Source organism: Macrobrachium rosenbergii, chromosome 3 (assembly GCF_040412425.1).
Source record: "Macrobrachium rosenbergii isolate ZJJX-2024 chromosome 3, ASM4041242v1, whole genome shotgun sequence".
NCBI classification, from domain to species: domain Eukaryota; kingdom Metazoa; phylum Arthropoda; class Malacostraca; order Decapoda; family Palaemonidae; genus Macrobrachium; species Macrobrachium rosenbergii.
In genome coordinates, this window is record NC_089743.1 from 56,402,124 (window position 1) to 56,414,190 (window position 12,067).

Here is a 12,067-nt window from a genome sequence, read left to right on the forward strand (position 1 = left end):
CTGTCTGGACTTTCTCTTCCAGATCCTGGATCTGGAATTAATCTGTCTTCCTGTCCTTAATCTATCGTCAGCAGAACCAGCCTCGATTCCTCAGGTTTCCCTAGGTTACCTCTCTCTCTCTCTCTCTCTCTCTCTCTCTCTCTCTCTCTCTCTCTCTCACATATTTGTACGAGTAAAAACTCTATTCCAAATACACCTGTATATATACATTATAGATAGATAGATAGATGGATAGGTAGATGGAAACACATATATACACAAACACACACGCACACATATATACATATATATATATATACACATTACCATATATATATGGTAATGTTTCTAGTGAGGTGTATATGCCACGTGTGCATTAGCGAAAGCGTATGAACATCCTGGATGGGCATGGAGAAACGGCTTTATCTCAGAGACTTGGACACCAAAACTACATCAGCATCATACAGAGAGCCTCCAGCGTCCCAAACCTGACATCCAACCTTATGATGAGAGACATTGTCACCCCCAGGGTATTCAAGGAAACTGGGACCGACGTAGTTTGCAAGTTTAAATTCGGATGAGGCAGGAGAGCTTTTCAATATAAACTGCGTTAGACACTCATTCCCCCACCCCGCCCCTTCTCATGGGGGTTATTGTCGCCCAAAGGGAATCCAAAGAGTCTGGGAAGAGCGTGGCTTACAGATTTAAAATCGGAGGACGCATGAAAGCTTCTCAATATAAACTGTGCGAGGCAGTGGCTCCAGACTCTTGGGGCTCTTTCTGGAGCATGGGAATAAACTGAGAAACATCATAGCCTTAAAAATGATTAATGTTCAGGCTTCACTGAACAAGGAAATTTTTGCTGAATTTTCATTTTGAGTTCTCGTTTTACAGACGGTTTTTAGCTGCTCTCATCTATGTATTGAAGTGTGGTTTCACTGCAGATGGTAGCAGTATTTGTTTCTTTCTTGAAAACTTCAGCCTTGAGGATTGGACGTGGCAGTAAAATTGCGATACACACATACACACACACACATATAGATAGATAGATAGATACATCAAGACAGGGTTACAAGAAGATAGCCGGTCATCAGTAGGTAACATCTATTTGCCGACGCGTTTCGTAACAACTTAGTTACATCTTCAAGGCTAAAAGAGAAAAACAAACAAATTAAAAATACATGGCTTAAAAATGATGACCATATGATTCTCAACAAACTAAAAATATACAACAAAACAAGAAAATTTCAACTAAGCACCTGCTACACTAAAAGTTGAAAACACAATGATGAGAAAAGGAAAGGAAAGCGGCGAAGAAAACATTTCAAGATAGATACAATTGACGGAGGAGGTGTGGAGTTCAATTTGGGCACTAACTGGTTAATAAATAATGATTCTAGAATGGGTAGTTCCTGCAAACAGCTAGTTTGGCCCAAACAGAGAAGTCAGTATAATTAATATTCGTATTACAAATTTTTGAGTGATTTCCAACATTAGAAAATTCTGGGTTGAACAATCTGCAACCTGTACAATGACTAACACCTTTATGAGAATCTGCTCTGACTTTAAGCAATGGTTTTGTGGACCCAACGGAAGTCCCCAAATTGTGTATAAATATACACAACTGAGGGTTGCATTAGTGGGCAGATTCTGTCTTTGAATTTAAAAAAAGACCCTCTTGTGAGGGGATTTTTTGGCATTAGGATAACCTGTAGGATGTTAAAATGTTTTTCAATTGCCGACCTCAAATTACACCTAAATTTGTCATCATGGACATAAGGAAAACTGGCATAAAATTTCTTGCGAGGTACTGTGCTAATAGCCGGAGGGTTGGAGAGTTTATTATTCAGGGAATTCTTACAATGTTTAAAGAAAACACGGGATGGAAACCAGTTATCAGAAAAATATTTATGAAAGAACATTACTTCTTTATGATAATCTTTATGATAATAGGTACTGTGCTAATAGCCGGAGGGTTGGAGAGTTTATTAAGGGAATTCTTACAATGTTTAAAGAAAACACGGGATGGAAACCAGTTATCAGAAAAATATTTAAAAAAACATTACACTTTATGATAATAGTCCCAAGAGGAGGTTAAAGCATAAGCTAAATGAAGAAGAGTAAAAATTGAATTTAGTTTAAAATTAAAAAAACAAGCACCATAAAAATTCGAACCTAGACCTTGTCTTCATGTATACTTTGGCTTGCTTGCGCCAACATCTCCAGTCTATATATATATATATATATATATATATATATATATATATATATATATATATATATATATATATATATATATATATAAGTACATTTTTACCACTGCATCTGTCCTTTTGAAGAGGTTAGAAAACTAAACACGGAACCGATCAGGTCGTGTACCCTGAGCTCCATTTTTCGGCGTGGTACACCTGAATATATGTACCTGGGTTCCGGTTATTTAATGGATGTCAGGTGCATCTTCCGATTTTTCTGTGGTCTCTTTCCTACTTTGGAATATACTGTAAGAATTTGCAAACGCTCTCACTCAAGTCTACAGTATATAGCCAAAGAACAACTGGGTTTTTTTCGTGAATGTCAGGAAGAACAACTGATTCCAAGATCAAAGATAACAAAATCTCTGTTGAAAACAGACGATTGACCTTTTGACGATGGTCAGAGAAGTAATTAGAAAAACATTAACATCAAGAAAATGGAAATCATAAATTTATGTGAAGAACATACGAGAAAAAGAGGGAATTTTGAATACACCACAATATCTTACTCAACAGATCCGCAAACAGAGTATTGCTAAGAAGAAATTATAAAAAAATTAATCAGATCTTAAACAAAAACATGAAAATAATATTAAATTCTTGATTCAAAGACGTCCAAGGACCCGAAAGCCAATCATGAAAGTTGAGTCAAACAAATGTCTTGATGGAAAAATAAAATGTTAAACTTAACATCTTAAACTTTGCTTTTCCTTGAAGTGTCATGAACAGAGTGGAAACTATAAATTTGGGATAAGAATTATTGTAACACTTCTAGTGAAGACGTGAATATAGCCAAGGGATTGATTTTCCCAATATAAAAAAATACACTCCAAAATTTCTTTGAACGATTCACGGGAACCATTATTTAATCGTCTGGTGCACTAGTAATTTTGAGTAAAAATGATTATGTAGGAAAAATAAAAAAATCCTTTGAGTGCCTAAAATACTTACAAAGAATTAAATTTTAAAAAAATGCCTTACCTATCGTAAATAGTAATAAAAAAAATAAAGAACCATTAATGGATAATGAAGACCTGATAAAAAGGTTTTGTGACCTCACCATCATAACCATTTTGGTATGAAGTGATAGAACCGCACAAAAATTCTCCCCCTTGGCCAATTACTAACTCTGTTGGTTCCATTTCATAATATTTACCAAATTAACTCGTTGATATTCTAAACCCATTGTATGGTATCATTTCTGATGCCAATAATGTACAGATTAATGGCGACTCTGGGCGTATGAGTTTTGATGTTGTATCATTATTCACAAAAGTACCGATTGATGATTTGTGGGGCCTTTTATCCGATTCCTGGCGAGCAGACAGCTGGACATACCATTCGTTACGCATATATAACTCATTAAATTATAGGTAAAAAATGTAAATTGGAATTTGAAGGAATATAGTACTCTAAAATTTGGTATGGTTATGAGTAATCCTAAGGTTCAGACTGACTACATGACATGTATTTGGCCAGTGAACAAACATGTAAGTACTTTCTCTAGTAAATTAAATTAATTGATCCCATCTATAAAATTCACTATGGAAGAAAATAGCGATAGCCTCACCCCTTTGCCTAATACACGAAGTAAGGCGCTATTAATACAGTGTGTACAAAAAATCTACCAAAATTTTCAGCCCATGTACATTTTAAGCCTGGCCAAAGAAATGAAGTTTGCGCATAAGTAGCCCCGAAGTATTTTGATGATGACGATGCAAGAAATTAAACTGTCCTGATTCTGCACTAGAAAATACATTAAACGCGGCGAAAAGGGCTTTTAATTATAAGTACAATGAAGCATCTAATACAAAATATTTATCTTACTGCCGTACAGTAACAATTTCAAAGATATTCCCCATCTCTTTAGGAACTTCAGAATTAATGTACAATTCTAAAAACAATATTAAAATAAAAACCTATACAGACCTCTCACGCAAGTCATGTGGTAATTCTTATTCTGGTCAAATGGGAAAATCATTTGATATGAGAACAGAACAGCTTAAGCAAACGTTTAACACAAGCACAAGAGAAATACGCAATTTCGTTCATGTTCGTGAAAACAATCAAACCTCTAAATGGAAGAATGCAATAAGGTAGATTATTCTAATAATATACTGGAAAGAAAAATCACTGAATCCATCTTTAACATCAAAAGCCTCTGAAAGACTATTAGCCATGGAATATATATAAATATTTATCCATTTATTTCTAAGAGAATATGTTAACTGCATAGATTCTAAGGAACGTAGTTTAAACTGTGGCCCAATAGCCAGGTTGTGCTCCGCCGGCATGGGAACACAAGATCTGTTTTCACGAAGTGCATGGAGTCTTCTTTTTTTTTTTTTTTTTTTTACCAGGTGGAATACTTCTCCAACCCTTTTATCTTCTTTTGTACAGTAACCTTGACATATATATTGTGAATTTCTACTACTCAATATCGTTATCTTGAAGATGTCATGGAAAACTAAAGACAAAATAATCATAATTCATACAAATACACACACACACACTACATGTATATATATTATATATATATATATATATATATATATATATATATATATATACATATATAATATATATATATATATATATATATATATATATATATATATATATATATATATATATAAGAAAATTAATATATAGGGTAATTGAACTGGTCACTTACGTTCACCAAGACTGTTAATTTATTACAAGGTTTGTAAGTTGAGATTTCAACCTTCGCATTAAGAAGTAAACCGATCCCATAAACACGAATCAATACCGTTTTCATATTTTAACTTCTTATTCGAGCATGAGCTCTAAGCAGAAAAATTCCACTGCAACTGTTACACACCCAGACAGGGAACGCAGTGTGTCTTCCTTACTTGAACTGCGCCATCGCTTTGACTATACACAAACTAGAACACTTCTGGATAACAAAGATCCTCCAATCCACCACATAATTTCACGCCAACCAGTCAACATTTGGTCTTCTTCACTTCTAAAAACTTCCGAATCATTTATATTTTTCACCAACCTATCATTCTGCATTCCTAGACCTAACAAAATTTATCTTTTAACATAATCTGATTTATCTTTTAACACACACCTTACATAAATAAGTATATATATATACATATATATATATATATATATATATATATATATATATATATATATATATATATATATATATATATATATATAAATTGGAAAACAATTGTGAAATCACTTTGAGTATATCACCAGTAAATTATTTTCCTATTCCAACACATGTCCATTATTCAGGATGTTACAATACTTAACGTAATCTGATTAGTCTTTTCACCTGTGCCTTTTAATAAACACACACACACGCATATATATATATATATATATATATATATATATATATATATATATATATATATATATTTAGTTATATTATATATTATATATTAGTTATAAATATAGACAGATATATATATATAATATATATATATATATATATATATATATATATATATATTTAGATATATATATATATATATATATAATATATACAATATATATATATATATATATATATATATATATATATATATATATATATAAATTAAAGAAAGATTGTGAAATTACTTCGAATATCTCACCAGTAAATTATTTTCCTATTCCAACACATATCCATTATTCAAGACGTTACAATGCAAAAGCCATTCAGCATCCAAGAGTTAAAAGGGAAACAAACTCCACAACAAATGAAGTACTGCTTTCGTAAACTGCATTGTACACAACGACACCAATCAGAACGATGTGAATTCTACTTATCAAGCTCACTAAACTGGACTGATATGAACAATATCGCTTCACATCATTAATGGATGTATGCAAACGACAGTAAACAAATGGGATTAGTCCCCCCGCAAGACATTAACACTAAAAACAACGTTCGAAATTCTGTGGAAAATCTGATAATGGAAAATGAATTCTAACGTGGAAACTGATGTTTGCCGACTACTGATAAAAATCACAAAATTAATGTGATACTATAAAAGAGATTTTATAGACACGGTTTTTCATCGGCAGATCCTGATTAATGGATCTCACACTTTATCATTAATCAGTCAGCAAACAATGCCCGATTACGTGTGATAGCACAAATGAATCAATGTCTATTCGTTGGGGAGTGCTACTTTGGGATCGATCTGTTTTGATTTGATCTAGGTAAATTGTAGCAGATTAACACGTCATTTGGAATTACAGTTTTCCTGAAAACCTGCAGTCTGCTTTTAAAATCAGAATTTTTACCGTGGTGCTCACATGTTTGACTGACATCAAAATGATGCACAGAAGAGAAGAGCAAAGGGGCTACATTTACAAGGAAAACGAATCTGAGTAAAGTGATGTCTTGATAAGCAAACTCATAACCACAATAACAACTCGTATTGCTCATGAATAACGTCCTTAGAGTCGTAACAAAATATACGTTCCTTTTAATGTTGTAACGAATATCATAGTATTGGGAATACTATTGGGAATCATATACCGGGTGTTTCGAAATTAGAGCCCACCCCACCCCTCCACAGAACAAATGGAAAGTTATGAAGTTTTCTGCTATAGCCTATCTCCAAGTACATTATTTTAAGTTTCTATTAAGCTATTTTTCATTTCACATTTCTTGTATTTTCAGACTGAGTGGCGGAGTTAGATACAGCCATGGCTAACGACTCGGAGGAAATTAGATGGAATGACTGAATCCGGGCTATAACCTTAAGAGAGGCCAGGGATGCTGGCGCATCCTTCATTTCACGTTCCTGGATAGCTAAATACATTAAAAGAGAAGAATCCTTTGTTAAAAGAAACTGGAACAAAAATCCATATGACTGTCATCGCGAAAAGAGTGAGAATCTTGGAAGGTCTGAAGTCCTTTTTCAGGATTCAAAAGACATCATATGCCTCAAGAATGCTGTCTGTGGTACAGGCAGATGGAGGCCACACAAAATATTGAATACTCGGAGAGAAACTTAAATAAATACTTGTTCTGAATTACTTTTGTTTTTGTCCATATCAATTTTAGTTTATGCTGTAGAGGGGGCCTCTAGTTTCTGAAACATCCTGTATATGTATGTTTTACATTTATACAAATTATATATTTATATATATCCATATATATATATATATAATATATATGTATGAAAATACTTATACGTAACAAGTATTTTAAGTATTACAATAAACAGTAGATGTTTAATTAACAAGTGTGGCAGAAAAACTTTCTGAAAAATCTTGAGAGGATGCTTAGCTGTTATCTGACTCGTCTCCTAATTAAGTAAAACTGTTATGTCAGGTATTCTCAAGACGTGGGAACTTGCCACATGACTTCGTGAGTGCGTTCGCCAAAAATGTCCAGGTTCCAGTGTAGGCATGTGTATGTGCATTTCTTTCGGGCAGAGTCCCAAGGTGTGAAGGGATTTGTTATGAGAAAAATGATCATTTGAAGACCAACACTGAACATTATTAAAAGTCTTCACTGAACCCTCTGTGGTTTAAGACCTATCGATTAAGACTGTGAACATTGCTGTTTGAAGATGTTTCACTAAGAAAGAGGTTAAAGATGTACTCATTCGGAATGTACTGGACTTTGACTTATTTTGACCTATTGTGAGTTACAGTGCAAAGACAATAATTAGTTAAACATAATAGACTGTAATATGATTGATCTTTTGGGGAACTTTAGTATTCCATTTTGTTTCATCTCTTATTTCTTGCAATCTAGTTATGTTAGATTTTGTCAAATAAATTACCTGCAAAGCTTGTTTTTGATCTGAGAGAGAGAGAGAGAGAGAGAGAGAGAGAGAGAGAGAGAGAGAGAGAGAGAGAGAGAGAATGCAGGGTGAGTAGGTACAGATATGCACTACCAGTAGCCTTTTGATGCTGTTACTATCAAGCTACCAATAAATGTGACTTCTCAACTTTGTAGTAACAGGTAGGCAATGAGATTTCCTCTCGACTGGGTAACACACACTCACATGTGTGTATATATATATATATATATATATATATATATATATATATATATATATATATATATATATATATATATATATATATATATATATATATATATATATATATATATATATATATATATATATATAAATACATATATATAATATATATATATATATATATATTATATGTTTGTGATGTTTTGAGTTACATATGTTGTCCATAATGTGTATTATGCATATTTCTGTTTAAACTGTTGTTGATATTTATGTTTTGTTTACTGTTGTTAATTGCTTTCCTATTTGTTTGACACTATTCACGTTAAACATCATTTTTTTTGTACTGGTCACTCGCCTTTGTTGACCTGTCTAAGTTTCGTTTGACTGAAAATACATTTCCAAAAGAGTTGTCAATCCTACGTTTAAGCGGTAGGACTGTCTTCGTGGGTATTTGTTTCTTTCTTTTCAAGACCCATTGGTAGAGTATATTATTTCATAATCCGCACGTGGCTCAGGCTCTTGTAATCGTTACAATTTTCTGCACAGTACACAAATCCTTGCTCGTCTATTTTTGCAACCATACCTTGGTTACGTATTTTGCATATACAATTGGTGTTTGGTAATGTACTGCGAATTTATCTATTTCACAACTACTTTGGGGGCGTTTGATAATTTATCTTGTTGTAACAAATCATCTGATTTTAACGTCATAGTATTATTTGTACTTCATCATGTGAAATTGTTTTAAATAACAATGAACTACTGCATTTTATCAAATGAATACGCATGGCTCTTAAAACTACGGGGAGGCTTCTAGATAACATGTGACCACCTCATAGGTGCAGTAATGTAAACCGTCATAATTTAACAGCCAAGAAAGAAAATAATTCAGTCTACACTATCTTAAAGGCCAATAGCGGTTTGAGGTCGATGGTGTAGCGTATCGAGTTATGAGTGCACCTCAAAAGCCGGCTGGCGAAGAAGCACCTCTCACTTCGGTCAGCTCAAGAAAAGGCTTCTCAGGAAACAACCTGAGACGCGTTGGTTCGTATAATGATATTTATGTTAGGACCTAAAGTTAGCACTATTTATAAGCTATAATGAACCTTTATTAAAGAATCCACAAGATGTTCCTAAAATGTTATATATTTGAATGTTATATATTTGATATTACTATTAAAGGAAGGCAAAAGGAAAACTGTTACATGCTGACAGGAAGAAAGCCAATTTCTTGTGAATCCTTGCATAGCTCTAAAACACATACGGTACAACTGTACCAACAGGATTAGACTGTGTGCTTGCTAGTAACAAGTTCAGGAATGTGTTGCTTACAGTTGCACAGTCTTATAAGAACTCCTATTTCAACCTAGAGAGAGAGAGAGAGAGAGAGAGAGAGAGAGAGAGAGAGAGAGAGAGAGAGAGAGAGAGAGAGAGCAACTTAACGACTATCTCAAGCATGGATAAATAGTAAGTGCTGGTGTCAGGGAGGCCATCCGTCCTTAAACAACCTGCTAAAACCGTTCAAAATAGCAACAGATGGAGGAGGTTCATTAAAAATGCTGTTCCTGAAAATACTATTTCCCAAATTTTTGGAAGATGGGTTCTTCCATTCCGCTGTTCAACGACCTCTAAATAACTCATTCCAGGTTTGTTTGCATTTCTCGGCATGATTATAAAGAACAAAAATGATTTCATAAGACTTCGAAGTCGACCTGGATTTCTTGTAAACTTTGTTCACCCATCTGACGGAAGAAATTCTACATTCCGATCATTGTTGTCCACTTACTAACATGTTAAGTACAGCCTTCTTTTTCCCCTACCCTCTTGCTCCAAATATGTATGGTACGTATCCAGTTTCGTAATTAAAAATCTTAAAATTTTCAAAATACAATATGCTTTTATTATTGATCCTGATGTGACATAATTCTGCAAGTCTTGTTTCTTCATCGACAAATCTATATCCATCAATAAGCAGGAAACGCTTTGCTCAGTTCATATTATCAATACAATAGCTACACTTTATTTAAACTGTCATAAGTTTCTTTTGTTGGTACCAATCTATCACAACTAAGACATGTTCTTTCAACAAATGTAGAACAATTTCGCCATTGGTAGAAGCAGGTTATGTTATTTTAAGGATTAGTTTTAACTACCTTAAAACTAAACTAGATGTCAACTTGAAACTTCCAGCTGCAGAAAGGTTTGATAAATTTTCTGTTTGAACATAAAATTACAAGTTGGGAAAAAAACCTGATATCTCATATATATATATATATATATATATATATATATATATATATATATATATATATATATATATATATATATATATATATATATATATATATATATGGAGACTCATAGGCATTTTTGGTTATGAGATGAATAAATGTTTCATCTCGTCATAAGTTCCTACTATATTCAACAGAGTCAGTCATGATCATTGTAACTGCTAAGATATCGTGAAACTCAAAGAAAAAACAATGCGATATATCACAAGCAAGTATAAAACACGGGTAAAATTCTGTGAGAGAGAGAGAGAGAGAGAGAGAGAGAGAGGAGAGAGAGAGAGAGAGAGAGAGAGTCTCAATAGGATCAGTGGTCCGCATACTGGCTGTTAATTGCGACTATTGTTTCGAGGTAATGGAGTGCTCTAATGGCTTTTGTGGTATTGACAGGGGTCTATTGCTTAACTTGGTCAAACGAATTTGTACAGGAGAAGGGTTGGGGGTCGGGGCAGGCAAGTCTTTCAATCAATACCGGAAACTAAATTGAATAAATGTTGCACTCAATTCCCATTAATTTGGAGCTCTATTGCAAATTAAAGGGAAACTTATGAAACTGTCCACAGAGTTTTAATAAAAAAAAAATAATAATAATAGTTGACTGACCCCCAATAACCTTACCAGGAAAGAGTGATGAATAATAGGTATTAAATTCCCCATTGCAACTTACAGTAGTAACTGGGCAGACATTTGCATTCCAAAAGGCTTCTTAATTTTGATTATAATGTTACACAGAAAAATTGGTGCTACTTTGGCTTGTTCTCTACGCGTCACCTACTCCGAAGTGCTAGCACTAAGCACGGTATGGTAAATGTAAAGTAAACGGCCGCACGAAGATATCGTTTCTTAGCATAATTTGTCGATCACACAATATAGAGGTGAGTGTATATAATTCTTTGATCCCCGAGGGGCTAGTACTAAACACGGCGTCCCAAGGAGCTTCTGTCATGTTTAGTACTAGCACCTCGGAGTAGGTGACGCGTTGGTAACAAACCAAGGTAGCACCGAAAAATTAACCAAGTAAAGAAATGTAATCAATCCAGCAACAAACATATCGCCTACCATTACGCAGCAAATGATATCCATCCAATATTTTATTAACTTGCAATGCACCTTTCACGCTAAAGAGTATCTGTTAATTGAGAAAATAAAACGAAGAGAAAAAATAACAAAATAATAGAGATATGAATAATTCAATACATAAATACATAAAATATACAGATACGTAAAATAAATATCAGTCTGAGAAAAGGGGACATTGCAGCATGGCTCTTTATACAGATACATCTTCTTTCAAAAAGTTTTATATACAACAGTTACTTACTTCAGCTAGGTGGGACTTCACACGTCCCCACCCCACCCCCACGCTGAACTTGAGTTATTGATTATAATATGACAATGTACATGAATCATCAATCCAAGGTTAATCTTTAGTCCGGATTTTAACTGTTTTCCATGGCATGAAATTATAATTTAGTTTGGAATCTAAATGTTTTCTAGAAGCAATGCACTTACCAGTGGACCTAAAAAAACCAACTTTCAACCAACTCGGAAAGCGTCGGAAGGGCGGAGACTG